Raw genomic sequence first — 20,738 nt, forward strand, 5'->3', positions numbered from 1 at the left:
GGTGGAACCAGAGCTGAGGAAGCCTGGAGAGAGATGGAACCTGCCTGACGTGTTACACAAAGCAGAGAGAGAAAAGAGAAGTGCCTTGGTTTTCCTACTTCTCACCTTTCAACCTCCAGTCATTGTCTCCTCAGTGGTCCATCCTAATAGAAATCAGTTGTCAAAGAGCTTGCAAAATGCAGTTTGCAGCGGTGAGGGTCCTGCAATACAGAGCAAAACAGGGGAAGGGCAGGGAACAGATCTGAGGACAAATAAACAGATACCCAGCACAGGGACATTCACAGTTATTTTCTGAAGAATTGTTTGCATGGCCTGGGACAGAATTGCAAGGCAGATAGTCTACTGCTTTTGCATTTTTCCTTTCCTTGCCATCAGTACCCTCCCTGCCTGGATTTGGTGTAGGGAAGGTCTAAGGTAGTGAAATCCAAAACTGTGATTAGACCAGAAGGAGGCTCACAGGTACCACAAGTCAGAGTAGCTGGGGTCATACCCAGAGCAGAAGGCTATGGCAAGAAAAAACAAAGGCAAGTAGGGTTTATTAGTCCAAGCAGATAAACTAGATTCATTGTTGGCAACAAATCAAAAGTCAATGTTAGTAGAACAATCTGCAATAGACTAAAGATCACGGTAGCTCACCCCAGATGGTGAGAAATGGATATATTTTGGGGGCGGAGCCAAGAGGATTATTGATTGATAAATATAAGTGTGAAGGGAGGAAAAAAAAAGAGGAGTGAAGAACGATGGCCAAGTTTATTCTGAGCCAGGAGGATAAAACTGCCGTTTATCAAGGTGAGTAAACTGTGAGAAGAGAAGGTTTGGGGAGGATAGCAAGAGTTTGACTTTTGATATGCTGAATTTTAGAACCTTTTGTTTTCAAAAGTTTCTTTTAAAAACTGCCCTTTTTGTGATTTTTTTTTTTTAAACATAATGCAGGAGGCTCAGTCCTGAAACCAGGGAAATTATTAAGTGGAAGTCTATACATCTAATGGTGAAACCTCATCTTTCTACCTTCTTTGATTCTGAGAAAGCTGGCAGACAAGGTTTACCCACACCCTGTCCCCCAACTCTTCCCCCAACCCCATGAGATTGGTATATTAGTCTTTGGGGTAATTGGCTCGCTCAAGAGAAAATCTCTGTAGATAACAGTAATTAAGGATTTCCCATAGGAATATCTGAATCCACAGTGACTCCAAAGTAAGTCCTTATAAATCCCCAGGCTCTGACCATGCACACTTCCATCATGTTGTTAATTCAACACATACACCAATGGACAGTCAAAGGTCAGCAGACTTACCCTAGGCACAATGTTAGGCCCTGTGAGAGACTCAAGGCCAGGAGACCACACCTGCTCATCAGTCTCAGAATTCAGGCAAGAATTTATCTGGGTTTGTCTATGACATCTGGTAAACATTCTTTCAAAAACATTGAATACATGCATGTTCATAGCAGTGTTATTCACGATAGCTAAAACATGGAAGCAACCCAGCGTCCATCAGTGGGTGAATGGATAAGCAAAACGTGGTACATACATGCAACGGAATATTATTCAGGCTTAAAAAGGAAGGAAATGTTGACATATGCTACAATATGGATGAACCTTGAGGACATTATGTTAAGTGAAATAAACCAGTAACAAAAGACAAATATTGTATAATTCCATTTAAACAAGGTACTTAGACTAGTCAGAATCATAAAGACGGAAAGTATAATGGTGGTTGCCAGGGGTTGGGGGAAAGGGAGAATGGGAATTAGAATTTAATGGGTATAGAGTTTCAGTTTCACAAGATGAAAAGTGTTATGGGGATGGGTGGTAGTGATGGTTGCACAACAATGTGAATGTATTTAATACCACTGAACAGTTCACTTTAAAATGGCTAAGATGTTTAAAAAAATAAGTTGGGAAAAAGAAAGTACTTGGAACTTCTGAAGAAAAGAGGAGTTACTATGGTATAATGGCAGATGTTCTCCAAATTGCCTTTGACCAACAATTGATCAAGAAAAAGAACCAGGCACTAAAATTGGCACAAATGGACGAAAGGTACTGAAAGAAAATCAGAAAAGATAAATTAGAGGCACCTTAAAAGGAATGTTAAAATATTATTCTAATAACAATGACCAAGTATAATTTTTATATTTTTATTGTTAAACATAAATACATTTATTTCAGTCATGCTCAGTGTAAGCAATGCTATAATTATGTTTCACTTACACTTGTGATCCCATTTAACCATGCAGTATCTATGAACAGAATAACAAAGGAGGTCATTGGAGGTTAGAGCTGCCAATGACCTATTGTAATAATGAAATCATCTTTTCAAATTAACAGCAGAATTACTGCTTTATACTCTATTGCCTCATGTAAACAATACCAGATTTAGTGGAAAAAAATTAACGAAAGATGTAGATGATTTAAAGAGAATCCCCAGAAAGAAATAATATTGATAATATTGATAAAACCCGCAATTGAATCTATTTAGCCAATACTGAATGTGTATCAGTATACATACAATGCATATATTTGTTCTCAACTATATTTAAAAATTCTCTATAAAAGAGACATTGTCTTTAGTTTCTATTCTTAAATTCTCAATAATATGTAGGGAATGTGTCTGAGAAAGAGCAGATATGTAATTATTTATACTGGTTGACAGTTTAAGGAATGAAAGACTAAATACTATGATGATAAGCTATAATAATTTTTTCTCTTAATATGGCATACAGTCTATGGTTTGCTGACAAGCTCACATGTTTTTTAAAATTTCTGTGCATTCAGATGGATAATAAAGAACCAGCTTTGGCTAATCAAAGACAAGTTAGTTGTTTGCTCAGACACTGAAAGAAAAGGAAGATACTGCAAAGCAGAATAAAGATCAAATTACAGATGTAGTTTCGGGAATTCTCAGCACATGTGATAATTGAAGCCTGCAGTAGATGAGTTCAACTATGTGTAGTGGTGGAAAGAAGGACTTAGAACTGAGCTCTTAGGAGATCCACTATTTTGTGTTCTGATAGAGGAGAAGCTCACAAAGGGAATTTACACAGAGCTTCTGGAATAGTGTTGTGTCATAGAATCCAACAGAAGAGAGGGTTTCAAGAAAGAGGAAGTGTCAGCTTTGCCAGATGCTGAGAAGCCAAGGAAGACAACAGAAAAACACCCAATTAATTTAGTTTCATGGGGTCACTGTTAGTATTTGCAAGTACAGTGGAGTATTCAGGGACAGTCCATTCTAGAGAAGGTTGAAGATAAATAAAGGAGGTGGGGAAGTGAGTCAGTGAGAGCAAACACTCCTTCTAAAAATGTGACGAGGGGAAGAAAGACAGTGAGGGGTGGAGGGACAGTTTTGTTTTTGATTGCATTGACAACGCGATCATTAATAGTGTGTCCCAGTGTGATTGAGAAGTCAGCCTTTATTCTGGAGTTGCAAGTATCATGCAGAGCCCGTTCAGATCCATGCTATTTGATGAATCTGTGTTCTTGCAACAAGGGAGCTCCCAATGGTACCATGGTTCAGTTAGAGTATGGCAGAAATTGCTATTTCTTCCCAATATCCATTCTCCCATTAGAATTTTCAGCAAGGCACAGGGCCCTCCAAAATAAAGACATACAGGGCCTCCCAAAATAAAATAATTCCCCAGTCTTCCTTGTAATTATATATGGCCAGGGGAATAAGTCCTAAACAATGTAGATATGCAAGAGTATCCTGCAGCAGCTTCAGAGAACCCTCCTTAAGGAACAGCTTACATGAACCCTTTGACCCATTATGTCACCTTCCTCTTCCTAGCTAGTTGAAATATGGACATGATAGATGGAGCTGAAGAGCCATCTTGGACCATGAGGTGAGAATAGAGGCCACAGTTGATAGAGTAAAAACCTAGAAGAATCCTAAGTATGTGTTGACTTCATAGAACAGAGTTCTATGGAAGCCCTAGACCATCTGTATCTGGATGTTAAGGCAAAAGGAAAATAAGCATCTAGTTTAAGCCTCAGATATTTTGGAGGCTACTAATACCCTTAGTCAAATCTAAATCTAACTAATATATAGAAGAACAGCAAGAAAAGTGCAGACTGTAATAAAATTGACAAGTCATCATTGAAATGAAAACAGATTAAAAGTCATTGAAGAGGGACTTCCTTGGTGGTACAGTGGTTAAGAATCTGCCTGCCAGTGCAGGGGACACAGGTTTGAGCCCTGGTCCGGGAAGATCCCACATGCCGCAGAGCAACTAAGCCCACGTGCCACAACTAGTGAAGCCCGCGTACCAAAACTACTGAAGCCCATGCACCTAGAGCCCATGCTCCACAACAAAAGAAGCCACCGCAATGAGAAGCCGGTGCACCACAATGAGGAGTAGCCCCACTTGCCACTACTAAAGAAAGATTGCGAACAGCACAAAGACCCAACATAGCCAAAAATAAATAAGTAAATAAATAAATTTATTTTAAAAAAAAGTCATTGGGGCTTCCCTGGTGGCGCAGTGGCTGAGAGTCCGCCTGCCGATGCAGGGGACACGGGCTCCTGCCCCGGTCCGGGAGGATCCCACATGCCGCGGAGCGGCTGGGCCCGTGAGCCGTGGCCACTGAGCCTGCGCGTCCGGAGCCTGTGCTCCACAACGGGAGAGGCCACAACAGTGAGGGGCCTGCGTACTGCAAAAAAAAAAAAAAAAAAAAAGAAATGATAGATTAGAATGTCACCATTTTGCAAACTCCAAATCAAAGGATAAATCCAAGTAGTGATTATCAATGGTTGCTAACATTACTGAAAGAGAGTCAACAAGGTGTTATGTGTCTCCTGATGGAAGTACACACCATCTATGAAGTAGCCTTGCCAAAGAAACTGAACTGTATCAAACCAAGCCTCTAGATCTAGCTACAAGTTTACAGGAAACACACAGGCAAGAGACACGTGTTAAAAGATACTATGCAGAGGGAGGTGCAGAAAAGTCCAGATACTGAAAATTTTATAGGATAAAAGACATGGCTTTTTAAAAAAACAAATTGCCAGGAACAAAAAAGAACTTTATTAGACATCAACCAATCTCAATTTGTTGACCTTATTTGGATTTTGATTCACACAAGCTATTTAAAAATGATGACATTTATGAAACAACTGGAAATATAGACAGCAATGCTTAAATATTTGACATTATTGAAGAATTACTGTTAAATTTTTCAGGTGTAATAATGGTATTATTAATATATTTTTGTGAAGAGCTATTTTATTTTAGAAATACATACTGCAATATTTATGAACAAAATTATATGATGTGAGGTTTTCTTCAAATAAAGGTTGGGTAAGGCTATAGATAAAACAAAGTTAGTCATATTGAAGTAAGATACTAATATTGGATAGAAAAGGATTTCATTGCATTATTATTTCTACTTTGTAAAGTGCTTATCTTTTAAATATACGTGTTGAAAAAATTTAGAGATGTAAAGATATGATAAATATAGCAGACGGAGGAACACTCCCAAACACATTCTATGAGGCCACCATCACCCTGAAACCAAAACCAGACAAAGATGTCACAAAAAAAGAAAACTACAGGCCAATATAACTGATGAACATAGATGCAAAAATCCTCAACAAAATACTAGCAAACAGAGTCCAACAGCACATTAAAAGGATCATACACCATGATCAAGTGGGGTTTATCCCAGGAATGCAAAGATGCTTCAGTATACACAAATCAATCGATGTGATAAACCTGATTAACAAATTGAAGGAGAAAAACCATATGATCATCTGAGAGATGCAGAAAAAGCTTTCAACAAAGTTCAACACCCATTTATGATAAAAACTCTCCAGAAAGTCAGCATGGAGACAAGCTACCTCAACCTACCTCATAATAAAGCCCATACATGACAAACCCACAGCCAACATCGTTCTCAATGGTGAAAAACTGAAACCATTTCCTCTAAGCTCAGGAACACGACAAGGCTGCCCACTCTCACCGCTATTATTCAATATAGTTTTGGAATTTTTAGCCATGGCAATCACAGAAGAAAAAGAAATAAAAGGAATCCAAATCAGAAAAGAAGAAGTAAAATTGTCACTTCAGTTTTACTTTATTTGCAGATGACATGATACTATATGTGGAGAATCCTAAAGATGCTACCAGAAAACTATTAGAGCTAATCAATGAATTTGGTAAAGTAGCAGGATACAAAATTAATGCACAGCAATCTCTGGCATTCCTATACACTAATGACGAAAAATCTGAAAGAAATTAAGGAAGCACTCGCATTTACCATTGCAACAAAAAGAATAAAACACCTAAGAATAAACCCACCTAAGGAGACAAAAGACTTGTATTCAGAAAACTATAAGACACTGATGAAAGAAATTAAAGACAATACAAACAGATGGAGAGATATACCATGTTCTTGCATTGGAAGAATCAACATTGTGAAAATGACTCTACTACGCAAAGCAATCTACAGATTCAGTGCAATCCCTATCAAATTACCCATGGCATTTTTCACAGAACTAGAACAAAAAATTTCACAATTTGTATGGCAACACAAAAGACCCCAAATAGCCAAAGCAATCTTGAGAAAGAAAAACGGAGCTGGAGGAATCAGGCTCTGGGACTTCAGACTATACTACAAAGCTACAGTAATCAAGACAGTATGGTACTGGCACAAAGACAGAAATATAGATCAATGGAACAGGATAAAAAGCCCAGAGATAAACCCACGCACATATGGTCACCTTATTTTTGATAAAGGAGGCAAGAACATACAATGGAGAAAAGACAGCCTCTTCAATAAGTGGTGCTGGGAAAGCTGGATAGCCACATGTAAAAGAATGAAATTAGAGCACTTCCTAAATGGATTAAAGACCTAAATGTAAGGCCAGACACTATAAAACTCTTAGAGGAAAACACAGGCAGAACACTCTATGACATAAATCACAGCAAGATCCTTTTTGACCCACCTCCTAGAAAAGAGAAATAAAACCAAAAATAAACAAATGGGATGTAATGAAACTTAAAATATTTTACACAGCAAAGGAAACCTAAACAAGACGAAAAGACAACCCTCAGAACGGGAGAAAATATTTGCAATTGAAGCAACTGACAAAGGATTAATCTCCAAAATTTACAAGTAGCTCATGCAGCTCAATATCAAAAAAACAAATGACCCAATCCAAAAATGGGCAGAAGACCTAAATAGACATTTCTCCAAAGAAGATATACAGATTGTCAACAAACACATGAAAGAATGCTCAACATCACGAATCATTAGAGATATGCAAATCAAAACTACAATGACGTTATCACCTCACACTGGTCAGAATGTCCATCATCAAAAAATCTAGAAACAATAAATGCTGGAGAGGGTGTGGAAAAAAGGCAACCCGCTTGCACTGTTGGTGGGAATGTAAATTGATACAGCCACTATGGAGAACAGTATGGAAGTTCCTTAAAAAACTAAAAATAGAACTACCATACGACCTAGCAATCCCACTACTGGGCATATACCCTGAGAAAACCATAATTGAAAAGGAGTCATGTACCACAATGTTCATTGCAGCTCTATTTACAATAGCCAGGACATGGAAGCAACCTAAGTGTCCATCCACAGATGAATGGATAAAGAAGATGTGGCACATATATACAATGGAATATTACTCAGCCATAAAAAGAAAGGAAATTGAGTTATTTGTAGTGAGGTGGATGGAACTAGAGACTGTCATACAGAGTGAAGTAAGTCAGAAAGAGAAAAACAAATACCGTATGCTAACACATATATATGGAATCTAAAAAAAAAAAAAAAAAGGTGCTGAAGAACCTAGGGGCAGGACAGGAATAAAGACACAGACGTAGAGAATGGACTTGAGGACACAGGGAGGGGGAAGTGTAAGCTGGGACGAAGTGAGAGAGTGGCCTGGACTTATATACACTACCAAATGTAAAATAGATAGCTAGTGGGAAGCAGACGCATAGCACGTGAGATCAGCTCGGTGCTTTGTGACCACCTAGAAGGGTGGGATAGGGAAGATGGGAGGGAGACACAAGAGGGAGGAGGTATGGGGATATATGTATATGTATAGCTGATTCACTTTGTTATACAGCAGAAACTAACACACCATTGTAAAGCAATTATACTCCAATAAAGATGTTAAAAAAAAAAAAGAGGGCTTCCCTGGTGGCACAGTGGTTGAGAGTCCGCCTGCCGATGCAGGGGACACGGGTTCGTGCCCCAGTCTGGGAGGATCCTACATGCCGCGGAGCGGCTGGGCCCGTGAGCCATGGCCGCTGAGCCTGTGCGTCCAGAGCCTGTGCTCCGCAACAGGAGAGGCCACAACAGTGAGAGGTCCACGTACCACAAAAAGAAAAGATAAATGAGATTCTCCTCAAAATAATTCAGTTGTGGGGTGAGGGATAGAGTGGGTGAGTTTATAGGTAAAATAAGATCTGTGACCATGAGTTGATTTTGAATCTGAGAGTTCTATTGCACTAGTCTCTGTACTTTTATGTGATTGATGTTTTACATTTTAAAAAAAGTAAAAAATATTCACTATCATTCTTAGTAGTAGTAGAGGTTAAGCATGTGTTTACAACAAAATGTATTTACCTGGTAAATCATAATAATTGTAAGTATAGAATAATTTATTTGTGAAGGCAAAACACATTGGGAAACGATGCTGCCGTAAATAGTCATTGAGACACCACCCTGGTATATGGTTCAGAATAGCCACGCCCAAATCTCAGAGACATAAAACAAAGTTTATCTGCCGTGACAGGCTAAGTAAGCTATGTTGCAGTAACAAATTACCCCAAATCTCAGTGGCATATAACAACAAGGTTTATTTCTTGTTCTAGAAGTGCTCTGGAATCCCTCAAGTACTCACACTAATGGAGTGGCCACAGTATCAAGTCTGGTCTATTGCTGTCCCAGAGGGAAAGGAGGCTCTGGAGAGCCTCACATTGGTAAGTAAAATATCCAGTCTAGAAAGACACATGTCACTTCTCACAGTTCATTTGCCTCAATCAGTCACTTGGCCCTATTCAACCACAAGGGGGCCAGAAGATACCCCGCCATCACGTGTCCAGAAGAGAGAACTAGAAATATTTGGCAAAGAAATCTGACCCCCCTCAACAAGAGAACCCATGTCATGATGTTGAACCTGTATCAAACCTGAGCCCCGGGGACTTCCCTGGTGGCGTAGTGGTTAAGAATCCACCTGCCAACGCAGGGGACAAGGGTTCGAGCCCTGGTCCGGGAAGATCCCACATGCTGCGGAGCAACTAAGCCCGTGCGCTACAACTACTGAGCCAGTGCGCCACAACTACTGAAGCCCGTGCACCTAGAGCCCATGTTCCGCTGCAAGAGAAGCCACCGCAATGAGAAGCCCGCACACCGCAACGAAGAGTAGCCCCTGTTCGCCACAACTAGAGAAAGCCCGAGCAGCAATGAAGATCCAACGCAGCCAAAAATACATAAATAAATGTGTTAAAAACAAAACAAAACAAAACATCTGTCCTGGGAATCACTGTACCTTGCACCACCTCTAAGACAGTATCCAGACACAAGTGCTCATCAATCCTTTCGGGTATATTTCCCTCTGATGACTCACAGTCATGCAATATATTGTATGCAGAGATTGCATAATGAATATAAGGTAATTGGTTGGCTCAATTATGAATTCAGCAATACTTTTAAAAAGGAATCATTCCAGTTTTCCTCTTGGATTATTAAAGTAATATGTTCTCATTACAAAAAAACCTGGAAAATATGGAACACTCGAAAGAAGAGGGAGAAATCACTCATAATTTCACCTTCCAAAAATAGAGTTAATATTTTAGTGGAATTCCTTCCAAACTTTTTCTATGCATTTTTAAACACTAGTTCGCACGGTCACCAAAACTATAACCATTTCTTCATTGGTGACTTTGTTCCAAATAGCTGACCCTATTGGCCCTAGACCAGCAGACAATTTTTAAAAAAGCTGTTTCAGCTCTTTTCCTTGTAACATGGGTGTTTTAGTGTGGTTATATATCACTTAAATGCAGATGGGTAACTAACAGTTGCATGTCACATTCTGTATTTTGGAGCAATGAATCCTTTGTTCTAAAACTGCTTGTTAGTCTCAGACCAGCCATGAAACAAATGAATAATTGTAATAGTTATTTTCATTTGCTTCTGGTATTTTCTCCACCCAGTTTACTTATGAAAAGGGAACAGCTTTGGAAGTTCATATTACAGTGGAATTTAAGCCTCTTAAAATCATCAGGATCCTGGTTACCTTTCAAAATAATAAAAACTGCTGATGATCCAAGTGATGACTAGTTAGTCTAAGGAATAAATTGACCAAGTATGTTATAACTAGGATGATGACTTTCCCCAAGTCCAGAAAACATTTAGTTATAAATAGAATCTTTAGGTAGAAGATGATACATTGAATATGTCAGTAATATTACTCAACTTTTGCCAAGGACTCTTTTTCCTTAATATTTTATCTGACATTGCATTTGATGTGTAGCTTTCTTCTTTATTTCAACCAACAAAGGAAATCACAGAAAATTTGACCAAGAATCTATACAAAGCTCTTGTAATTTTACTATACTGCAGCAATCTCTCAGCTATTTACGTTAATAAATAAATGACACAGTGGATTGTGAACTTCTTCAGGGCAAAAATCATAAATTATCCATCGTTACAGTCCTTACAACTCCTAGCATAATGCACTGTATAGAGGAAACACCCATAAAAAATAAATGTGATACAAAGTACAATTTATATGTGAAAGGTAATTGGGTTTTGGTACCTTGTTTACTTTCCTTACTGTTACTCATCTAAATCTTTGTATTCTGAAATATCTCCTTATAATTTCCAAAACAGAAGGTACTGAATTAGGTCATGTGAACATTTCTTGGTATGATTTGACAAGTAACTTTCCAAAATCTTTGTCTTAATTTATATCCCCAACTTAATTCATACCCAACAGGGTATGAGTGCTCATTTCATTCTACCCTCACCAATGGAGTCTATTCACAATGTAAACAAACTAATTAGACCCATGGGAAATAATACCTCTTTTGTCTTCTTTTCATTATTAATGAGTTTGAACATTAGTAAAATATGCAGTAGGCATTTAAATTCCTTATTTTGTGAATTGACTGTTCATGTATATATTTTTCCCATTTACCTGTTTAAGGTCTTAGTGTTTCCTATTTCTAGTCTTTGTCCTCACACTGTGCAATATAAATACTTCTATCTCAATATGTACTTGTATACATGCATCTTTGCTGTAAGACTGTGTTTCTATAAGGGTAGTGACCCCATTTTATTTATCTGTGAGCAACACCGGACACATAGTAGAGAAAATGCATGCTGTTCTTCGCAGGATTATTCTTAGGATTAAATGAGATGACCTAAGCAAAGCATTTAACACAGTGTCTGTCACATAGCAGATGCTCAATAAATTATTTTAAGCAATCAATACAAGTTTCATCGTTGAACTAAAGCCACACCATTTCATTTCAGAATTTGGGAAAATCAAGACGAAGTATGTTTGAAAGATCAGTAACCATGCTTGTCCAATTTGCATATTTGGGATTTGAACGCTGATTCTCAAATCTTTCACCGCAAATTACATCAGACTTACATATTCCTGAGATACTAAAACTCTTGAAATTTTTGAAAGAGCAGTATGAATTCTGAACCGGTAAAACCTTTTGGCAACCGACGGATTCTTTTCCCCAGTCTGTAATACCCTGACCTCACACAGATGTCTCTTCTTCCCTTATTTAAGTTTATAGGAAACTTGTGGTGAACACAGTAAAGCTCAAACAAGCACAAATATACATCACATGATTGCCATTTACTTTCCGGATGAGTTAGCTTTTGTTTTCAGACCGGGGAGGCAGCTGTTCTCGCGGCCACTGTCAGAAAAGCAGAACTAAAGCAAGGAGAGGCAAAGGCAGAGCCCTTGGGAATGGCCAGTCGTCTGGAGGGCTTAAGGCTTGGCAGCGGGGTAGGAGCATTTTGGTTGCTGCCAGGGTGTGAGGGGGAAGGGGGCTGCGCGTGGTTGCAAAACCAGCCCGAAGCAAAAAAAGTGAGGTTTTTTCCAGGAAGACAGCAGCGCTGGGGGGAGCAGGCCGCGTTGGCTGCCCAGCAGGCGGGTGTGTCCAGTACAGGCCGCAGGACGCAGGAGGCTGGGGGCGGGGGAAGCTGCGTCTAGGTCAGCGAAGGGCAGAGGAAGCCGGACACGGACGCAGTCGTCTCCCGATCCCGGCTCCAAGGCTTCTAGTGGGAAACCGAGTCCCGACCTACGGCCGATCTTCAGGAGCCCCAGTCACCCCAGTCACCCCATAACCTCCTCAGGCCTTTCCGGTAAGAAGCGCGGCGCCCTGGGCTTAGAACCGGCATGGCAGCGCGCAGGCGCCTCGTGAGCAGGGAGGCCGCGGACGCAGGAGGGGGCGTGTGAGGCACAGAAAGCCTTCTCTGCGCCTGCGCTGTCTGCTCTCCCTAGGTCGGGGGGGTAGGGGGGCAACAAACCTTGAGCCGACATCGCGCACACCCTGGATTCCCGGCCGGGGTCGCTCTTCACTCCTTAACGCGGCGTCTCGTCAAGCCTCACAGAGCTCCGCAGGGGTGTGGGGAGGTAAGAGCCCCCTGGAACAGGCGTCTTGGCCTCTCCTCACCCCTGCTGCCCTCGGGGAGGGGGCGGGGTGACCGCTGGTCGCGCTGCCCTAGGCGCTGGGTCTGGCCCTCCTGTTCCTCCAGGGGCCGAGCCTTGAGCCCCCGACCCATTCCTTTTCCGAGCCCCCCTGAGCTGGCTGGGAAATAAGGACTCTCAAACCTCGCGGCTCCTCGGTAAAGCCTGTTGGGCCGGACCAGGCCAGGATGGCAATCACGGCCGCTGTTTGCCGGGTCCCACCCACCCGGGCCTCCAGGAGTGCTGGGCGCTGCCGGGGGAACAACCCCCAGGCTGCAGCGGATGAAGGGAGAAGAGCCCCCAGGGCCGCCTGTCCCTCCAGGGAAAGGGCTGAGCCTGCAGGAGGGGCTGTCGCTCCCGAGGAGTGAGTGGTAGCCTCTGCGCTGAAATGACTCTGCCCCCGCAGAGGAATCTGTCACCGCCGCCCGTGCTCTAGCAAAGCCCATTCTCGCACCGACGCATTTTCTCATCGTTTTAGACCAGAAGGACGCGCTAGTGTCCCTTCGTCTACCTTTTCTTTAGTACCTTTGAAAAATGGTAAAAGATGATCTAACTTTTAAACTATAAACTTATTTGTACTACCGTGACTGCATGATACTATATTCCAGACTAAGGGAGTTCTTGTTAGTTTGACTCGTGTGGAAACCAGCCCATACATTTGATAACTTAATATTTTTCCTTTAATAAAATAGGCAGTTTGTTGATCGAATTAGGTTCCTTAATTTATTATTTTGAGCTTGTCTTTTGAACTGGCACAAGTTCAGTGGTTTGATCTAGTAGAACTATATACAATTTTTCACCTAATTTCCCTTTTTTCTCCTCTGGATATTAAACCGCATGTTTAGTGTAAAAAAATTAAATATAATAAAGAATAAGGAAAAATAATCAACTTTAATTCCACATTTAAAGGTAATCAACAATAGTTAATTTTGAGTTTTCACCTGAGTCTTTTTTTTCCCGTGGCATTTTCTTAATTGAAATAATGAGATTTTATATACAGTTGGATTGCCTGCTTTTCTTGCTTAAAATTATATTTTAAGCATTTCCCCATATTTTTAAAAAGCTTCACAGACATGACTTTATGATTTTTGATTACACAACTGATACATGAGCAAAGTGTCTTTTGAAACAGTTACATTACAGATAAATATAAATTCCCTTTTAATTATCATCCCCAGTTATAATATTACATAATATGATGGTATCACAGTTTATTTAATCCAGTGGGTCTCAGGAGCCCTTTATACACTTAAAAATTATCGAAGACTAGAAGAGTTTTTGTTTTCTAATGCAGTATATATATACCATTTTAGAAATTAAAACTCAGAAAATTAAAAAATTTTTACTTATTCATTTAAAAATAACAGTAACCCATTATATATTGAATTAAATTATATTGTTTAAAGTAACTATATTTTAAAAAAAATTTAGTGAGAAAGATGGCATTGTTTTACATTTTTAGTAGGTCACTTTAATGTCTGGCTTTATAGGAGACGGCTAGATTCTCATATTTGCTTTGCCCTTCAGTCTGGTGCGCTACCTTGTTTAAACTGAAGCATACTAAGAAAATCCATTCTTGCACAGATCGGTATTTGGAACAGAAAGGCCCTCACCCGCCGAAAGCTCTTGGGGTCTTTAGGGTTCCTCAGACCACAGTTTTAAAAAGCTGATTTAATCATTCTTGTATTGATGAGCTGTTAGGTTCTTTGCAATTTTCACTATTACAGACATTGCAACATTGAAAGTTCTTTATAATGTGTTCTTGAGCCTAAGTACTAGTGTTTCTCTAGAAGTGGAATTGCTAGGCCATAGAGTATATACTTAAAAAAAAAAGTTTTGATAGACATAAACATCACATATGATGCCTACATAATTTTCTGTGTCCTAATATCGGTGTTTAGATTGTTTCAATTAATGATTTTGCAAAATATCTTTGCATATTTTCAGTTGTTTTGGATTATTTTCTTGAATTTATGAAATGAGAATCGTTAGATCAAATGTTAGGAATCTTTTTGAATCGATTGATGCATATTATCACATTGTTCCCCTGAGTGAGTATACCAGTTTATTTCCTATCAGCCATGTCTGAGATGCTCTTTTTATCAAACACTTACCAACATTGAGTACTTTTATTATTAAAAAGATCATATTCTGATCTAGTAGGCAGTGAATGGTATGTATTCTGATTTGTGTTACTTTGGTAATGCAGGTTGTACATTGAATGTTTTTTCATAATCTTACTAGTTATCTGTTCATATTGTTTGCCCATTTATGGTCCAGTGTCCAAGTGTTTTTCTAACAGATTTGTATTATCTTTTTACGTTATAAGGATACATGCTATCATTTTTTTTGAAGGAAAGGAACAAAATTATCTTTTTTCCTGTTTATAGAAGTAGTATATTTTTGTTAAAAAAATACTATAAGAACATGTAATATAGATGTTATGCTTACATAATCTCAGACACCATTGTGAAAAGTTTGGTGTTTTCTCCTCTGTATTTTTTTTTCTTATGACTTTGCTAATACTATAATTTTTTTTACAACTTATTTGTAAAAATGGATTTGTACTATGCATGAAGTTTTACAATTTGATTTTTTTGTCTTTTAGCATTATATATTGGATATTTTTTCATGGAAGTACATAGAACTATGGGCAAAGTTTTTTCAGAGTGGCTTTAAGAACACCAATTGTGACCTTTAGTTATCTGATGTCAGGCTCCTATCCTCTTCTATATTCTCTTCCTAGGTGATTTCATCTATTAACAGCTATGTGCTGCCAATTCCCAAATCTTTATCTATCTCAGACTTCTCTCCTGCATTCCAGATCCTTATATTCAACAGCCTATCGGACATCTCCCCCAGAATGTTCTCAAGGTACTTCAAACACCAGTCCAAACGTGAACTCGTGTTTTCCCTCAGTCCTGCTCCTCTTTGTATTGCCTGTTATGGTCAGTGCTACCTCTGTCTACCCAGTCACTAGCGATGGCAACCTGTCAGTAATCCTAGCTTTCTCCCTTGCTTTCACTCCCCAAAAGTTCCCATTCTTTAGCCGCTTTTTTTTTTTTTTTTTTGCGGTACGCGGGCCTCTCACTGCTGTGGCCCCTCCTGTTGCGGAGCACAGGCTCCGGACGCGCAGGCTCAGCGGCCATGGCTCACGGGCCCAGCCGCTCCGCAGCATGTGGGATCTTCCCGGACCGGGGCACGAACCCTTGTCCCCTGCATCGGCAGGCGGACCCTCAACCACTGCGCCACCAGGGAAGCCCAGCCATTACTTTTTAGTGCTGAATAATAGTCGATTGTATGGATGTACCACAGTTTATTTATTCATTTACCTACTGAAGGACATGTCAGTTGCTTCCAATGATTTTTTTTTAAGCACCCAATTCACTGCATTAAACACCTTCTTGTTGAAAATACCTAGAGTAGTTTTTATTTCCTGCACTTTACCCTGATATACAAGAGAAGGTGTCTACTAAGATAGAAAGTGTTCGTGTGGAGTAGAAGTCACAACAGAATGGGCCCCAGCTCAGAAATAGGTTTACCTGACCATTGATTTTCTAATTTATATCTTCATCATGTTAGTTAAACTCCTCAGACACCTCCACCTTGTTCTGTTCCCTATGGGAACAGCCGCTTTTATATCTGTTTCCTTTCCATCTGCCCTGTCTCAGTTCAGGCCCTCATCATCTCTCACCGTAACCATTTTAGGAGTCTCCTTACTATTGGTTTTGTTGTTTTCTGACAAATCTTCCATGTTGTTGCCAATTTGGTTTTACTCATGAAGAGATTTTTAAAAATCATTTTTGCAGAGTAAATATTGTAAATATTTGTTTATAAAATTATGAATACATAAATGGCCAAGTGAGTAAAGATACTACCTAAAACAAGTTATCATATGCATACATAAATAAACTTCCTTAGAATAGGGAATATATCTTATATTTCTTTTGTGTCTTCTGTACAAGGGTAGATTACTGGCACAATAAGTAAATCTTGATTGAAATGGGAAGTATGTGCAGTTTAATAAGATTTCATGTCAAAAGATTTCAATGTCATACCTTTTACATATTGTTAGATTATATTATTATTTAATTATCCTACCTTGTTTTGTATCTTTTAGGTGACTCAAAGAACATAATAATTAGTAGTACAGTGCTATTTAGATAGAAATACTTTTTAAGTAGATACTATGTAATAAATTCTGTAATTTTTAAGAAAAATTATTGGGCTTTTTCTAATGAGAACTGTTTCTACACCTTTGAGTTCTGTGCTTTATTTTTTTAAAAATACATTTTGTATTCACAGTTCCTTTATTGCTTTTTGCTATTATATTTATTTTAAGGTAATATTTATGTTTATCAAAGGGATACCTGTACATAATTTAAAGAGTCAAATAATCCTACAAGACTTACAGTGAAAAACAATAGCCCTCTGCCCTCATCCTTCTCTCCCTGAATCCCACTCTACAGAAGCAGCTTTTCTAATTGTTCCTCTTTGGAATCACAAACACAGAAAATAACATGAGTAACTATTTTCTCAGTTCTCCCAAGGGTGATTTATAACTACAGTAGACCCTTGTACAACACGAGTTTGAAGTGCAGGCCCACTTATATGCGGATTTTTTCCAGTAGTAAATAAATACTACAGTACTACACCATCCTGCTTGGTTGAATCCATGGATACAGACAGGAATCTCACTTACTGAGGAACTGTGGATACAGAGGGCTGACTGTAAGTTATATAGGACTTCGAGAAGTGTCAGCACCCAAACCCCATTGTTCAAGGGTCAGCTGCAGTAACACTTCAGATGCACAGGAGAGATGTTAATTCATTACGTAAAGTGGATGCCTTAGGGGCATCAAGGCTTAATTCTCTCACAGAACCCTTACTGAGAAAGGCTGCCCCACAGTCAGCGACTATTTAACTCTTTCACCTCTAGGTTTTTAAATAACCTGCTCTCATATACAGCTACTTCTCCTCCCTACCCCCATCCTACCATAGTTTTAGACGTGATTTACCAACTTCCTATTATAGAAGATGGAAATTTATGTTTTTGTTTTTGTTTTTGTTTTTGTTTTGCGGTACGCGGGCCTCTCACCGTTGCGGCCTCTCCCGTTCCGGAGTACAGGCTCCGGACGCGCAGGCTTAGCGGCCGTGGCTCACGGGCCCAGCCGCTCCGCGGCATGTAGGATCTTCACGGAACAGGGCACGAACCCGTGTTCCCTGCATCGGCAGGCGGACTCTCAACCACTGCAGCACCAGGGAAGCCCGGGAATTTATGTTCGTTACACCAGCCTCCACGTTTAAATACTGCACCTCTCCCCTTCTTTATATTTGCAAATTAGTTATATGTTAATTTTTAGTTAAATTATTATTTAGTGTTTGCATCATTTATGTAAATATTGTGTACAGCTGAGCCAGGTAGTATATTGTGATGATACTTCCTTTCTTATATAATTCTGTGTTTTTCCTAGAGTTAATAATCATCTTGGTTTTTTAATATATCTTTTCATATCTTTTATTTAATGTATTAACAACCTTTCAGGCAAGATGTGTAAATCTCCTGTTGGTAGATTCACACACATCAGATAATCTGTTCGTTTATTTTGCAATATCTTTCCTGTAATTGTCTGTCACCCTGCCTCCATCTTGATGGGTTGCTCTCTAGGCCTGTTGTACAGCTATCTTCCTGAAGTGTCCTTTTATGCTCATCTGTGAATTTCATTTTTCTCTGCCCTCTGTGGGATAACCTGTTTCCACGATGTCAGGTCTTTTTTCTTTCTTGGTGTCGCCTTCATGTTGGCAAAGTACATCTTCTAGTAGTTTCCTGAGAAAGACTGAATGGGAGGCAAATTTTGACATACCTCCTTCATTATGTGTGTGCATGTATGTGCACATGCATTTCCTTACTTTCCAGCATTATAAGATACTCCATGCTCATCTTGTATATTTCCTGTCCCAGTCTTAACAATCAGCGATTTCTCCAAGGAGCCTTGGTTCCTTTTGTTGGAGAAACCAAGATCTGGGCACCAGTGTGCTTATTGCCACTAAGACGTCTTGCTTTTAGGCCCTTTCAGCTGATGGAGCAAGAGATATGGTTTATGCTAATATCTATAAATATTTCACACAAAAAATTATTACAAATGTGTAACCATCTGTGTCCATATTAAGCTAAACATGAATTTATACTGATGTCTCCAACTCAAATTCATTACCACATGGATCATTCTAGCTTCCTCCCCTTGCTTATATGTAACCTTCCCCTCCAAAAGTGGAAACCTCACTCCCACCATCAGCCACCCATTTATTTAATTTCATTTCCAGCATATGTGTATGATGGTTTCAGAATTAACCCATACCCCCAGGAGAAACAACTTTATCAACTAGAGTACAATGCTTGTGTTGCCTTTAGACTCCACTTATTTCCAAAGGTAGAACTTTATTTCTCTACCCCCTTCAGCATGGTTGTTTTATACATTCGTAATGCATTTAGACTTTTTTTTTCACATTCTGCATTCCATCTGAGTCCCCCAACCTTCTAAACATTTTTTAAAATTTGCATACATTGAGGTTATTCTTTGTGTTATGAAGTTGTATGGGTACTGACAAATGCTTAATGTCTTGTATTCACCATTATAGTATTATACAGAATAGTTTCACCACCCTAAAAGATCCACTTTGCTTTAGCTGTTCAGTCCTCCCCTACTCCAGAGCACTGGCAATCACTGATGTGTGTACTGTCACTCTAGTTTTACCCATTCCAGAATGTCATAAAATTAGAATTGTATAGTATAGAGATTTTTTAGACTGCTTTCTTTCACTTAGCAATACCCATTTAAGATTCATCCATCTTTTTGTGGCTTGATGGTACATTTCTTTATATCACTGAATAATGTTCCATTGCATGGATGTACCAGAGTTTATTTAGCCGTTCACTTACTGAAGGACATCTTGGATGCTTCCACATTTTGGCAGTTATGAATAAAGCTGCTATAAACATTCACATCTCAGTTCTTATGTGGACATAAATCTTTAAATCAGTTGGGTAAATACCCAGTATTATGATTGCTGGTTCATATGGTAAGACTATGTTTAGTTTTGTGAGAGACTGCCAAGGTGTTTTCCAAAGTGGCTGTACCATGTTGCATTCCTATCAGCAATAAATGAGAGTTCCTGCTGTTTGGCATCCTTGGGGCATTTGGTATTGTCAGTTTTTTGGATTTCAACCATTGTAATAGATATGAAGTGGTATCTCATTATTTAAATCTGTAGTTCTCTAAAGATAAATGATACTGAGCATTTTATCATATGCTTATTTGCAAATTTTATATCTTTTTAAATTTTTATTTTAGAGTATAGTTGATTACCAATCTTGTGTTAGTTTCAGGTGTACAGCAGAGTGATTCAGTTATACATATACATGTATCCATTCTTTTTAAAATTCTTTTCCCATTTAGGTTATTATAGAGTATTGAGCAGAGTTCCCTATGCTATACAGTAGGTCCTTGTTGGGCAAACTTTATATCTTCTTTGGAGAGGTATCTGTTCAGAACTTTTGCCCATTGTTTAATTGGATTGTTTGTTATCTAATTATTGAATTTTAAGAGTTTTTTGAGGACTTCGGACACAAGTCCTTTATCAGTTATGTGTTTTGCAAATATTATCTCCCACTCTGTGGCTTGTCTTCTCATTTTCTTAACAGTGTCTTTTTCAGAGCAGATTTTTTTTTAACTTCAATAATGTCCAACTTATCAATTTTTTTCTTTCATGTCTCATGCCATTGGTGTTATATTTAAAAATTCATCACCGGGGCTTCCCTGGTGGCGCAGTGGTTGAGAGTCCGCCTGCCGATGCAGGGGACACGGGTTCGTGCCCCGGTCCGGGAGGATCCCACATGCCGCAGCGCAGCTGGACCCGTGAGCCATGGCCGGTGAGCCTGCGTGTCCAGAGCCTGTGCTCCATAACGGGAGAGGCCACAGCAGTGAGAGGCCCGTGTACCGCCAAAAAAAAAAAAAAATCATCACCAACCCAAGGTTATATAGATTTCCTCTTATGCTTTTTCAAGAAGTT

General features: G+C 39.3%; 2 protein-coding genes across 8 annotated transcripts in view; one reads left to right on the plus strand and one right to left on the minus strand.

Annotated features, from left to right (window-relative positions):
• The window catches only part of SERINC5 (serine incorporator 5), a 179,736-nt gene extending 166,749 nt beyond the window's left edge, over positions 1-12,987 (minus strand). Inside the window, exon 1 of one of the 2 annotated variants that reach the window (XM_067731125.1) lies at positions 12,509-12,987. The gene's annotated coding sequence lies outside the window, so the exon portion shown is untranslated. The remainder of the gene's footprint in view (positions 1-12,508) is intronic. The other variant, XM_067731124.1, reaches the window with a different exon arrangement.
• The window catches only part of ZFYVE16 (zinc finger FYVE-type containing 16), a 56,636-nt gene continuing 47,751 nt past the window's right edge, over positions 11,854-20,738 (plus strand). For 4 of the 6 annotated variants that reach the window (XM_067731113.1, XM_067731116.1, XM_067731115.1 and 1 more), the window contains exon 1: positions 11,855-12,343. The gene's annotated coding sequence lies outside the window, so the exon portion shown is untranslated. Of the gene's footprint in view, positions 12,344-12,444; positions 12,615-20,738 lie in introns of those variants that run through there. The other 2 variants (XM_067731119.1, XM_067731114.1) reach the window with 2 other exon arrangements.

Source organism: Pseudorca crassidens, chromosome 3 (assembly GCF_039906515.1).
Source record: "Pseudorca crassidens isolate mPseCra1 chromosome 3, mPseCra1.hap1, whole genome shotgun sequence".
Taxonomy (NCBI): Eukaryota; Metazoa; Chordata; class Mammalia; order Artiodactyla; family Delphinidae; genus Pseudorca; species Pseudorca crassidens.